This window comes from Lathyrus oleraceus, chromosome 1, assembly GCF_024323335.1.
Source record: "Lathyrus oleraceus cultivar Zhongwan6 chromosome 1, CAAS_Psat_ZW6_1.0, whole genome shotgun sequence".
Lineage (NCBI taxonomy): Eukaryota > Viridiplantae > Streptophyta > Magnoliopsida > Fabales > Fabaceae > Lathyrus > Lathyrus oleraceus.
This window is the reverse complement of record NC_066579.1, coordinates 221,841,266-221,855,795: the sequence shown is the minus strand read 5'-3', so window position 1 is coordinate 221,855,795 and position 14,530 is coordinate 221,841,266. Positions and strand designations below refer to the sequence as shown.

Below are 14,530 nucleotides of genomic sequence, written 5' to 3'. Positions count from 1 at the left end.
TTTGGTTCCACATATCTCACAATCCGACGAAACTGCGGCTATAGTATTCGGGTTTATGTACATATGCTCGACCTTGAGGGCTAATGCGTCCATTTTAGCTTGCATCATGTCTATAGAGCTTAGTTCATGCACTCCTCCTTGGGCTTCCTTCTTCTCAATTGTCGCTCGTTCGACTCCCCATGATTGATGGTTTTGAGCCATGTCTTCGATGAGGGAACTAGCTTCAGGGTAAGGTTTGTTCATCAGAGCACCGCCTGCGGCAGCGTCGATGGTCATCTTCGTGTTATAATGAAGTCCATTATAGAAGGTTTGAATGATTAACCAGTTTTCTAAACCATGATGTGGGTATGCTCGTAACAATTCTTTATATCTCTCCCAAACTTCGAACAGCGATTCTCCTTGGTTTTGGGTAAACCTAGTTATATGGTTTCGAAGAACGGCGGTCTTACTCGGGGGAAAATATCTAGCAAGAAAAACTCTTCTAAGGTTATCCCAAGTCGTAATGGAATTGGGTGGAAGGGAATCTAACCATGATAGGGCTTTATCTCTGAGGGAAAAAGGGAATAATCTTAAACGTATTGCCTCAGGAGAAGCTCCATTGGTTTTAAAAGTATCTGCTAATTGAAGAAATATTTTTAAATGTTGGTTAGGGTTCTCGGTAGCGAGACCTGCGAATTGTCTCTGTTGCACTAGTTGCAACAGGGATGGTTTAAGTTCAAAATTATTGGCTGGAATGATTAGGTTTACTATACTAGAACTAGGTTCTTCATTAGATGGCTGAGCGAAATCTTTAAGAGGTCTTTGGTTTTGATCTTCAGCCATAGCTCTCTTAATTCTATGAAAGAATAAACGTGCGCGAGCGTAACGTTCAGGGTCTGCCAGAGGGTATACTAAACTTAAACTTCCGGTGCTGCGAGTTCTTCGCATTGACCGGCGGGAAATAACCTAAGTCTAAACGATATAACAACAGGAAAATGAAATTTGACGAAATTGGTTGGCGCCAAAAACTTGATACGTGGCTTTTCGCAAGTATACGAACGCGTCAGAGTAATATAAAAGATTGTCGAATCCATAGAGACCAAATGTCAAGCTATCGTTATCTGTTGTTATGGTGTTTATCAAAGGCAATCAAAATAAGTGTTTTTGTAGTGTGCAATGAAAAGTAAAGTGTTTAAATAGATTTAATTAATAAAGACAGGGTCGAATGTAATTCACGTAACCAATTAATAATCCAAGTACTTGCTAATAGAACTACTTATGGGCAATGTTTCCTACTTTGAAAAGAACTAATTTAACAGGAAATGTCGCTTTTGCGTATTCAGAACCGAGTTGTACCCTCTAATCAAACCCTCTTATTGTCACTTATAAAAAGGCGCGCATTGCGTTAGAGTAGTAAACCTATTTTTAAGAAATATAGTATCTTGACTAAGTTGAAAAGTATTATAACCTGGATTTCTTAACCAAAAGAGGTTCTTACGAACCAGACTCTAAACTTATAAACGCGTCCGAAAATAGTTTTAAAATCTCTTTTCTTCTTAATGTTAAAAACTCCTAATGAACTAGACAAAGCGCTTTCGCTGTTTTTGAAATAGTTAAAAACAATTAAGTTTAAATAGACGTTGGACGACTTTCGATCTTACCCAACGGAATTGAAGTACGGGAGAACTTAAGTTGAAAGTTAAAATAGCCCTTAAGTGTTTCTACGAACAATTGTACGGATTATCGGTTTAATTACGATCCTTACATTCTAACCTTTTAGATTTAGTTAGACATGGTAAAGTAAAAGTGCATTAATTTAAATAAAAGTAGTGCGAGTGCGGAAAGTAAACAAAAGTAGTGCGAGTGCGAGGAAATAAATAATTTAAAGCGAGTGCAAGGAAATAAATAATTTAAAGCGAGTGCGAGGAAATAAATAAAGTAAAAGCGAGTGCGAGGAAATAAATAATTTAAAGCGAGTGCAGGAAATAAATAAAGTAAAGGCGAGTGCGGGAAATAAATAAAGTAAAGGCGAGTGCGGGAAATAAATAAAGTAAAGGCGAATAATAAAAACCTGTTCCAATCGGAGGGCTAAGTAAATTGCAATGCGGAAATGAAAATGGCGGCAGGATTAACTTGCTTCCAAAGTCCTCCAAACTCGATTACAGACTCTATCACAGACGTGATTACACAATTGTGGTAACACTCCAATGCGAAGCGATTACCACTATAAAATACTGAATATATGCCTAAGTGAAACAAAGTTGCTTCTGAGTTTACCTCTGTTCTAAGTTTGGATGATTGTAAAAGTGAATTCGCGTTTCTATTTATAAGCAAGTAAAAATATGGAAATGACTTGGATGCCCTTCAACTTGAAAATAGGAGGGAACCGTTTTTCCTCTTGTGGCGCCCGCCACAAGGCCATGGTGCCCGCCACAAGCACAAAATGGGGCGCCTTAATGGATGTAGTGGGAAAACGTGGGAGTTGATGGAAGTTGAATTTGACACATCATGACAGGGTCTATGGCGCCAGCCATGGGGTAGGCCACAAGAACAAAATGCTGAATTTTAGGTTTTTTAGCCCTTTTTCACTCCTTTTCTCGATCGGGGCTCCGATTAAAGTAAAAACCTGAAAACAAAGGAAAACACAGTAATAACACAACAAAATGACAATAAAACAATTAGAATGCATGTGAAATCGGAGTCGAAAATACGTAAATTTCAGTGTTATCGCCAATCTTTGATGCCATATTTTTACTTCTTCCTCTTTGGCTAAGGTACACATTGAAGAGTAACCCGTTTCTTGAAAGCTCCACATGTAGCAGTTGTCTTTGGACCTAACTCCTTTCATGATTACTTCATTTTCTTTGTTAGTAAACTGACATTCAGTTCTAGTGAAGTTTACATTCAGACCTTGATCGCACAGCTGACTGATGCTTATTAGATTAGCAGTTAATCCCTTGACAAGTAGGACATTGTCAAGGTTAGGAACTCTAGGGCAGTTCAGCTTACCCATTCCCTTGATTTCACCCTTTGCTCCATCACCAAAGGTAACATAACTCATGGCATGAGGGTGAAGATCAGTTAGCAGATTTTTGTTTCCAGTCATATGTCTGGAGCAACCACTGTCAAAATACCAATCTTCTTTGGCTGATACTCTAAAGGAAGTGTGAGCTATTAGACTTGTTACCTTTGTCCTAGGAACCCATTTCTTTTTATTGACAGGCCTGTGAGGTTTAGATCTTGATTGATATTGAGTCTGCTCAGGGGTAGGATAACCATATAGCTTATAGCAGAAGGGCTTTAGGTGGCCAAATTTTCCACAGTAATGGCATCTCCATTTGTGATGTTTTCCTTTTTGCTGTTTTCCCTTCTGATGTTGAGACATATGATATGACATCTCAGGTTTGTTTCTAGCATGGCTGTACTTAGGTTTGGATTTTGGTTTGCAACCAGCGTAACTGCGCTCAGCCTTAGATTCATTTAATCAATGCCAGATTTGTCCCCTTTTATTTGACCAGTCTGGAGAATCTTGTCTAGGATGTCAGATCCATTGTTAAGCATTCTTACATACTTGGTCATCTCTTTTAATTTGGAATTTAGGAGTATTGCTTCAGTTTTTAACTTGGAGATGGTTTCAACACATTCTTCCTTTTCATTTTCCAGCTGAGCAATCTCTTTCCTCTGAGTTTCAACTTGTCTGTACACTCCTACACTTTTGTGGCGCAACTCTTCAAAGGTTATTTCATCATCTCCTGAATCTTCATCAAAACCCCATCTTCCTGTCAATGCATTCACATGATTTGCAGCTTCTTCTGTTTCACTTCCATCAAACCAAGAAGCAGCAAGACTCCTCTTTTGTTTCTTGAGATAGGTCCGACATTCAGTTTTAATATGACCATACCCATTACACTCATAGCACTGAACTTCTTTGGGCTTTTCTTCAGACCTTGTTCTTCTGCTAGAACTATTGGGTTTACTGATGTTAGATGCGATGTTCTTGACATTGGATCTCACATCAATCCTTTTTATCAGTTTGTTAAACTGTCTTCCCAGCATTGCTACCTCTTTTGCCAGGTCTTCATCAGTATCTTGACCACCTTCCTCATCTTCCTTTTCAGTGTTTGACATGAAGGCTATGCTCTTGGCTTTCTTTTTAGATCCATCACATATTCCCATCTCAAATGTTTGGAGGGATCCAATTAGCTCATCAACTCTCATATTTGAAATGTCTTGAAATTCTTCTATGGCTGTTACTTTCATAGCAAATCTCTTAGGGAGTGATCTGAGTATTTTCCTCACTAACTTTTCATCTGTCATCTTCTCTCCCAAAGCTCTAGAGGCATTGGCAATTTCAAGGATACTCATGTGAAATTCATGAATATTTTCATCTTCTTTCATCCTTAAGTTTTCAAACTTGGTGGTGAGTAGCTGTAGTCTAGACATTTTAACCCTAGATGTGCCTTCATAAGTGGTTTTGAGAATGTCCCAAGCATCTTTAGCCACTTCACAATTGTTTATTAACATGAAGATGTTCTTGTCTACTCCATTGAATATGGCATTCAATGCTTTAGAATTTCCAAGAGCTAGATCATCCTCCTCCTTGGACCATTGTTCTTCAGGCTTCTTATCAGTAGTGATTGTTCCTTCCTTAGTAATTGCTGGATGTTCCCAGCCTGTTAACACAGTCTTCCAAGCCTTATTATCAAGAGTTTTTAGGAAGGCTACCATTATAGGTTTCCAGTAGTCATAGTCGGAACCATCCAAAGTTGGTGGCCTGTGAATAGATCCTCTATCTCTCTCCATTGTACCAGAAAGTGTTGTCCCTAGATCTCACCCAGAACTAGAGCAGGATGCCTGCTCTGATACCAATTCAAAATTCTGGTATCAGATATGAGATGTCGAAGGTAATGTCACGACACTAATATCTGAGTAATGCAAACAGAATAAAGATAGAGAATAGTAATGCAAAATACACAAGCAATTGTTAACCCAGTTCGGTCCAACTCACCTACATCTGGGGGCTACCAAGCAAGGAAGGAAATTCACTAAAATAGAATCAGTTTAAAGACTCTCCGTACACTTCAACAAGTTACAGTCTTTCTCACCTAATCTCTACCCGTGCAATTTCTACCTAAGCACTCTTAGATATGAGAACCCACTCACTTCCCTACAATCACATTTGTGATCTTAAACAACAATCCCTTGAGAAAAGAAATCACTTTTCAATAACACACTCTTGATTTTATTTCACAGTTTCAATCAAGAAGACACACTCTTGATCTTGCTTCACATCTTTGATCAAGAAGACACACACTTGATCTTGCTTCACAGCTTTGATCAAGTAGACACACACTCTTGCTTAGCAACTTTAGAGTGACAAATTACAACCACGAATCAGACCAATTCAATCATCAATAGATGACTTGAATGGCTTACAAGTATCACGACTAAACAGACACAAACCCTAGCTCTCTCTCTGTATTTCGCTCAGTATTGGTTGTGTGTACAAACAGGTTTTCTAAGTCCCTTTTTATAAAAGCTTTCAGCTGAGCTTGGACATCTTGAAAACCCTAAATATATTTTCCAATCAAATCTTCTCATGACAGCTGGTTAGATCTCCTTGGAAAATAAGTAAATCAGGTTGTAATCTATGAATGAATACGCCTGCAAATCAGATCTTCAATCATACATAGATTGCCATTAATTGTGCAATCACAAAACACCAGACATTCCTACTGAATGTTCTGTGTACAGGATGTCATGACATCGGGTCTGACATCCTGGAACAATTCCTGCATAACTTCATAATTCCTTTTATAAATTCCAGCAGGTACAACCATATCAGATATCATGTCATTATGTAAGACATTCTGAAACAATCCTGCATAATCATGTCTTTCTTTTAAACTCCAGCAGGTACACATCATCAGATGCCATGTCATTATGACATTCTGATACAATCCTGCCTGGTATCATGTTCTTAAATTCCAGCAGGTACATAGGATATCTCATGTTAAGACATCACACATGACATCTTGTGACCACTCTTTGTTTTACCAAAATTGCTGCCAACACTTAGAACCAACAAAAACAAAAGAGGTTAGTGACATATTTTTGTGTTTTTGGTTAGTTAAACAAATAAGAAAAGAAATAATATACAATACAAGCATGCTTTGTAGTCTCAAACCAACTCACACAAGTCCCTACCCTTGGGTTAAGGAGCCACACATGCTATGATCCTTGAGGCAAATGCGTTGAGCAAATGATATGATGCCATGAGGAATCTTAGGGTCATAATTAGGGTCTTACAGATGCCCATATTTAAGGTCATTCTATCCGGACATATAAAGGTTAAAATCTTCATCTTGACGAGGTAGAATGGGCTTAAATAATAACAAAGAGGAGAATTTTGCTCCCTAAGAGACCTCATGATGCAGATGTATGCATGCAAAGTTAATACTCTATGGTGAAATATGGCAACAAAGGAGAAAGAAACCAGAGAAAGACCGAAAGTCCATAGGAGTAGCACACTCACTAAGGAGACAGAGACTCTGGGGAAAATAGGGCAAAAATGCGTGAGCAGGTCACGACTTGAAAACTTGCTGGGAGACACGGGGGAATTCCACGAAAATAAATCGATGGAAAGACTCGAGCTGACGTAAAGATGCATGTATTGAGGAATATGCCAATACAGCGACACTATCCACAAAGGATACTTCGGATAAAAACCCGGACTCAGATTGGGATGTCCACAAAGAACTCAGTTGAGGAAGAAAAAACGAGATATTATCGACTACTGGGTAAAATACTCAAAGGGAGACATGTTATCGAAACACCGGTTGTCGGGTGAGAGAACAACACGCTCAAGGATAAAGAATATATAAGACCGGTATAAGGGTGAGAGATATCAATCATCCGAACATCTGAGGAGAACCTAAAAGGCACATCTTATCTCAGGACAATCTTACTCCATAGGGGACAAAAAATTCATAATAGGGAACATAAGGAAGGAACACCAGGGATATTGATTACTGGGCATATAATAGGCGACCAACCAGGCGTGAATTGGGAACATATCCAAGACACTCATCATCCGAAAAGGAGGGCTGAAAAAGAAAACTCAATTTACAGGATGGGTATTCGATTTCACAAGGAAAAACGAATCTTACTCAACCGGGGAAGAAAATGACTTCGACTAAAGGGCACATGAGATATATTATCTATTACCGTCAGAACGTAGATAACATTCTCGCATGGAAGATTATCCAGAACCGGTTACTGGGTTAATAAAGATAAATCGACCGAAAAGAAAGGACATCGGGATACCGGGTACTGGGTATAAAATGATGACCAATCCAAAGGAGAAACAATCATTACCAAACAAGGGTAAATGAAAGATGACTCGCGGGGGATGAATTGCTTGGCAAAAGAAATCATCTGAGAGATATATCACCGGTTACTGGGTGGTACACTCAAAAAACGAAGGAAAATCAATACCGAATATTGGATAAAGATAACCAACAAAGAGGGGATTACATCTACCGGTTACTGGGTAGAAAACCATAGAAATAGGACTTACAACTACCGGTTACTGGGTAGAAGGCAACTGAAAAATCCACTAGGGAAAAGATGAACAATTATTGGTTACTGAGAAATTGAACAACTAAACCACAGGGAACTGCAGGGAAAGGAGTCAATCTAGGATCAAATTAGAAAGACACAATCAAATAAGACTCGACCCGATGAGGATATAACTCAGGGGAGTAATTCCATCCAGATACACAACTGGGGGGGAAACTGAAACAAAAATCATCCACGAGGACATAACTCAGTGGGGAATATAGAAGGAAAGATAGACACTTTCTGCCTATATGGCTGACTCTATATGGAGAGATCATACACAAACATCTGCTTGGAGAAGAATATTTCACCAACAGTAGGAGATAACAAGCAAAGATATATGGCAACGAATGCAACATGAGTATCTGAATGCTATAATTATGCATGTATATGCGTGGTTTATGTATGATTAATGCTGACAAGCAGACATATCTAACACAAACAAGTTCGAGAATCAATGGACAGACATCCGGTATAACATCTCAAAAGAGAAAGGTCATGCCCACAGGAGAAATCAATTCTGGTGGGAAGCATCAAAAAACCAGAGACACAGACCACCGCTAGGAATAGGCAAAGTCTTAGCAGGGGAACATGCAGAGATATCAATAAGATCTGTCATAGAAGAACTCTATTGGGGATATTATCAGGGGATGATATGAAACTCCATGGGGAACAACCACTAAACAGATACACACCAATCAAGCATTCTCTTCTAACTGTTGAAGAGACATCTCTGCTAACGGGAGAAGGAACAAATTGCTCCGCTAGGGAAGGGAACAACACATCTTCCTCAAAATCCCTCAATACTAGAAAATGTCTTCCACTCGGAGGGGATACCAATGTCAAGCTAGGATCAGGAAACTCCATTGGGGATGGACTGTAGGCGATCCAACTGGGGATAGTCTGCTGTAAGCAACCCTACCAGGGATGAGCTGTAAGCCAACATGCTAGGGATAACTGCGAATACCGCTAGAGGAACTGTCTTGGCTGAGGGAATCGGGAACGAATCCTACGTCAACACGTGTTATCCTAGGGATAAAAAGGGGAACAAACCATTCACCAACTGCTCTAGGCAACTACTACTGAGGAGATATCTGAATAATAGCTTTGCAGGGAACACATGCTTACTCCGCTGAGTACTTCTACTCATACTGGGAGAAGCCCAACTTCCTCATGAATAGGTAGCATATCAACTTTTATCAATTTATAAGGGATTTTAGGTCAGTCCACACAAGGGATGACAATCGTATAATTGATAAAACACAAATGCTAGTGCCTGATATAAAGGTATACACATCTCTAAAAGATCGAGGCCAAAACTCCAGACTCTCTGGGGAGCTGATAATGTTTTATTCTTTCTGCGCTCGCTGGGGAGAAAACTTGAAAGATGGTGAAGAGGATACAAACATGCTGGAAATATGAACAAATGTCTTACCTTTTGGAGATTGTACTATCCTTGGGAAAGCACTGAAGACATTCCATTTATCCTTTCAGTCATTGTGAATGTTCACTTTGTTTAAAAACCGTTTATAAAACTTTATTTGTTTAAAACAATGATATTTATTAATTAAAACATGCAAACATTTGTTAAACAGAAATAAATAAGAGTGCAATGAATTGGATAAAGGCTCAAATTTATTTGATAGGATGGTAGTCCGCAAATGGCGAGACTCCATGGATCTTTACGAATTTGAAATTGGTGATATATATTGGTAAAAGGGCTACATTAAACATAATGACCATTTCTCCACCAAATCTGAATCCAATGTATTTGAAGCTTCAGTTGACGATGAATGAGCGAAAATTTTGACAGAATACACTTGTAGAACGAAGTCTTGTCAGGATGCAGTTACTTGCCAAATCCCTGATTTTTGCCAAGATTGCCCCAAGGTGAGGTACTCAATCTAGCGGGATATATATTCATTTTTCATGTCTCTAACTTTTGCCTGGACCGCCCTTTCGGGTTTTCAATCCACCGAGACACTCATTTTTGCCTAAGTCGCCCTTTCGGGTTTTCAACTTAGCGAGCTATTCTGTTTTTATTTTTAGGCGAAGTATTTCTTGACTGCATCTGAATTCACAGGACGAGTGAAATCCTCCCCATCCATAGTTGTAAGCAACAAAGCACCGCCTGAAAAGGCTCTCTTAACAACATACCTTCATAGTTTGGAGTCCACTTGCCCTGGGAATCGGGTGCGAAAGACAAGACTTTCTTGAGCACTAGGTCACCTTCTCGGAACACACGAGGCTTGACCTTCTTATCAAAGGCTTTCTTCATCCTTTGCTGATATAACTAATCGTGACACATGATAGTTAATCTCTTCTCTTCAATCAAATTCAACTGGTCATAACGACTCTGAACCCATTCAGCCTCGGTCGACTTGGCTTCCATCAAGACTCTCATTGATGGGATCTCAACCTCCACAGGGAGTACAACCTCCATGCCATATACAAGATAGAAAGGGGTTTCCCCTGTTGAAGTGCGGATAGATGTACGATATCCATGTAAAGCAAATGGAAACATCTCGTGCCTATCTTTGTATGTAACAACCATCTTCTAAATAATCTCCTTGATGTTCTTGTTAGCAGCTTCAACAGCCCCATTCATCTTGGGTCTATAGGGAGAAGAATTATGATGTGCAATCTTGAACTCGCTACACAGGTCTTTCATCATCTGGTTGTTCAAGTTAGATCCATTATCAGTAATGATCTTGTCTAACACACCATATCGGCATATGAGTTGACTCTTGATAAACTTTACAACCACATGCCTAATCATATTCGCATATGATACCGCTTCAACCCACTTGGTGAATTAATCAATTGCTACGAGAATAAAACGGTGACCGTTTGACGCCTTTGGTTCAATCATGTCAATCATGTCGATTCCCCACATGGAGAAAGGCCATGGTGAGGAAATAACATTCAGAAGTGTCGGGGGAATATGAGTCTTGTCCGCATAAATCTGACACTTATGACATTTCTTCACATATTTGCACCAATCAGACTCCATTGTCATCCAATAGTAGCCTGCTCTCAACATTTTCCTTGCCATAGCATGTCCATTGGAATGAGTACCAAATGAACCCTCATGAACTTCAGCCATCAACAGGTCTGCTTCGTGTCTATCCACGCATCTGAGCAGAACCATGTCAAAATTTCTCTTATAAAGCACATCACCATTAAGGTAGAAACTGCCTGATAATCTCCTCAAAGTCCTCTTATCTTTAACAGATGTCTCAGGCGGGTAAATCTGACTTTGGAGAAAGCACTTGATATCATAATACCATGGCTTATCATCTTTCACTTCTTCAACTGCAAATACATGAGTTGGTCTGTCCAAGCGCATTACAGTGATATTGGGAACTTCATTCCAATACTTTACTACAATCATTGAAGCAAGCGTAGCAAGAGCATCTGTCATCCGATTCTCATCTCGAGGAATATGATGGAAGTCAACCTTAGTAAAGAAAGTGGAAATCCTCCTCGCATAATCTTTGTATGGGATGAGGCCAGGCTGATTCATCTCCCATTCACCCTTAATCTGATTAACAACAAGGGCCGAATCACCATAAAGATCAAGATGTTTGATCATAAGATCAATACATTCTTCTAAACCCATAATATAGACCTCATACTCCACCATATTATTCGTGCATTTGAAAGTTAGCCTTGCTGTAAAAGGAAAATGTGTGCCCTGAGGAGTAATAATCACTGCCCCAATACCATTTCCATATTGATTAACAGCACCGTCGGACACCATGCCCCATCAGGAACCAGGCTCTGGCCCTTCATCGAGCGTAGGCTCATCGCAATCTTTCATTTTCAAATACAGGATTTCCTCGTCAGGAAAGTCGTACTGAATAGACTGATAATCCTCAATTGGTTGATGTGCCAAATGGTCAGCCAAGATACTACCTTTAATAGCTTTTTGAGCTCGATACTCAATATCATACTCAGATAACAACATCTACCAACGGGAAATCCTCCCAGTTAAAGCAAGCTTCTAAAGATATACTTGATCGGATCCATTTTGGATATCAACCAAGTCGTATGATTCAACATATACTAGCGTAAACGCTTAGCGGCCCAAGCCAAAGCACGGCATGTCTTCTCAAGCGTTGAGTATCGAAATTCACAATTAATGAACTTCTTACTCAAGTAGTATATATCATACTCTTTCTTCCCTGATTCATCTTGCTGACCCAATACACAACCCATGGAATCATCAAGCACAGTCAAGTACATAATCAATGGTCTCCCTTCAACAGGTGGAGACAGAATCGGAGGCTCAGACAGATACTCATTGATACTGTCAAAGGCCTTCTGGAAATCCTCGGTCCAATCATGACGCTGATCTTTCCGGAGGAGCTTGAATATAGGTGCACATGTGGCAGTCATGTGGGATATAAATCTGGAAATATAATTCAAGCGGCCAAGAAAACCTCGGACTTGCTTCTCAGCTTTGGGCGCAGGCATCTCTTGTATTGTTTTGACCTTGGCAGGATCAACTTCAATACCTCTTTCACTGACGATAAACCCCAATAACTTGCCGGAACGGACTCCAAATGTACACTTGTTCGGATTCAGGCGGAGTTTGTACTTCCTCAAACGCTGGAAAAGCTTTAACAAATGTTCTACATGTTCAACTTCCGTTTTTGACTTTGCAATCATATCATCAAAATATACCTCGATCTCCTTATTCATCATATCATGAAACAAGGTAGTCATAGCTCGTTGATACGTGGCTCCGGCGTTCTTCAAATTGAAGGGCATCACTCGATAGCCGAATGTTCCCCAAGGTGCGATGAATGTTGTCTTCTCCATATCCTCGGGTGCCATTTTAATCTGGTTGTAACCGGAAAATCCGTCCATAAATGAGAAGACGTTGAGTTTAGATGTATTATCTACAAACATATCAATGTGTGGTAGAGGAAAATCATCTTTCGGACTAGCTTTATTCAAGTCTCGATAGTCTATGCACATTCAGACTTTTCCATCTTTCTTAGGCACAGGCACAATATTGGCCACCCATTGAGGATATGTAGAAGTCACCAGAAACCCCGTATCAATTTGCTTCTGAACTTCTTCTTTAATCTTCACTGCCATATCAGGATGAGTTCTTCTGAGCTTCTGCTTCACAAGCACACACTCAGGCTTCAAAGGCAGGAAATATTGCACAATATCAGTATCTAGACCAGGCATGTCTTCATACGACCAGAAAAAGACGTCGACATATTCTCGTAGCAACTCTATCAACCCCTTCTTAACATACTCTTCAAGGAGTGCCCCAATCTTCACTTCATGAACACAGTCTTCAGACCCCAAGTTAACTGTTTCCAGATTCTCAAGATACGGCTGAATGATCTTCTCCTCGTGCTCAAGCAGGCGGGTAATCTCATCAGGAATTTCTTCAACATCATCTTCTTCTGCTTCAAATACAGGGAACCCAAAGTTGGGAGATGGTGTTGGATCATTATGTTCAATGGGTTTGATCAACCTGCATAATGATTTTGAGTATAAAAGAGATTTCATAATGCAAGCAAGGCAAATCATTATGCAGATGAAAAGATTGATTTGTTCTCTTTTTTAGGGTTTTATGGTGATCACCAATTTCATGCAAAAAGCAAAAAGGAAAAATAATTTGGAAAAACAAACATTTAACATGTGGTTATTGAATGAATATCATTGTATTAAATCAAAATGTGCCAACAATGTCATCACTTCTCCCTTTGGCATGGGAGAAGGGTTTTCAAACAAAATGAACATATTACGTGGACTTATGGATAACTGTTGGAACATCATACGTAACCCAATTATTGCAGATTCCTCCAGGGATGACAAAGTTGCCAAGATCCTCCTCTTCATCATCTTCCACAATGGTTGCAGCTTCCTGATCTTCAACTGTGTGGATAAAACCTCCATTCTGGAACAGCCCACACTCATTGGAAACACCTGAAGAATACCCTATGTCAGCTCGGGATTTATTATCTTTCAAATTGATCATTTGCCTCAAACCAGTAGTTTCACCATGCTCAATGGCCAACTTTGCATTGTTGTAGGAGACAAATGAAGAAAGTCCTTTCCTTGAAGGCCCAGCAATAGATAAGGCTTAGAACAGAGTCCCAACCTCATCCTCAGCATCAATGTAGGAAAAGGAAGACAAATGACTGACCAAGAGAACCTTCTCTCCCCCTATCACCACCAACTTCTTATTCTTGACAAATTTTAACTTCTGGTGTAAGGTGGATGCCACGGCGCCTGCCTCGTGAATCCATGGTCTGCCAAGCAAACAGCTATAAGACGGATGAATATCCATGACCTGGAAAGTGATTTGGAAATCACTAGGTCCAATCTTGATCGGGAGTTTTAATTCGCCAATCACAGTTTTGCGCGATCCATCAAACGCCTTCACAACCACTCCACTATGCCTCATGGGAGGCCCTTGATATGAAAGTTTCGCAAGAGTGGATTTTGGCAATACATTAAGGGATGACCCTGTGTCCACCAACACATTGGACAGGGCATCGTCTTTACAGTTCATGGGGATGTGTAAAGCCAAATTATGGTCTTTTCCCTCCTCGGGAAGATCAGCATCACAGAAACTCAGATTGTTTCAGGCAGTTATATTTGCAATAATGCTATCAAACTGCTCAATTGTAACATCATGATCCACGTATGCCACGTCCAACACCCTCTGCAAAGCTTCGCGGTGTGGCTCGGAATTCATCAACAAAGATAAGACAGATATCTTTGATGGAGTTTGAAGCAATTGATCAACAACATTATATTCACTCCTTTTGATGAGCTTCAGCATCTCATCACCATCCTCTATCAAAATGCTAGACTGGCCAACCAAGATAGAAGTATTATTATTCTTGACAGTAACAGGGTCAACACCCTTAACAACAGGAACAAAATTATTCGAAGA

General features: G+C 39.8%; 1 non-coding gene across 1 annotated transcript; it reads left to right on the top strand.

The window, feature by feature from the left end:
• Positions 1-331: 331 nt before the first annotated feature.
• Positions 332-438, top strand: LOC127116624 (small nucleolar RNA R71). Its single transcript, XR_007801436.1, has one exon. It is a non-coding gene; the product is annotated as a small nucleolar RNA R71 (small nucleolar RNA).
• The last annotated feature ends 14,092 nt before the right edge of the window (positions 439-14,530 follow it).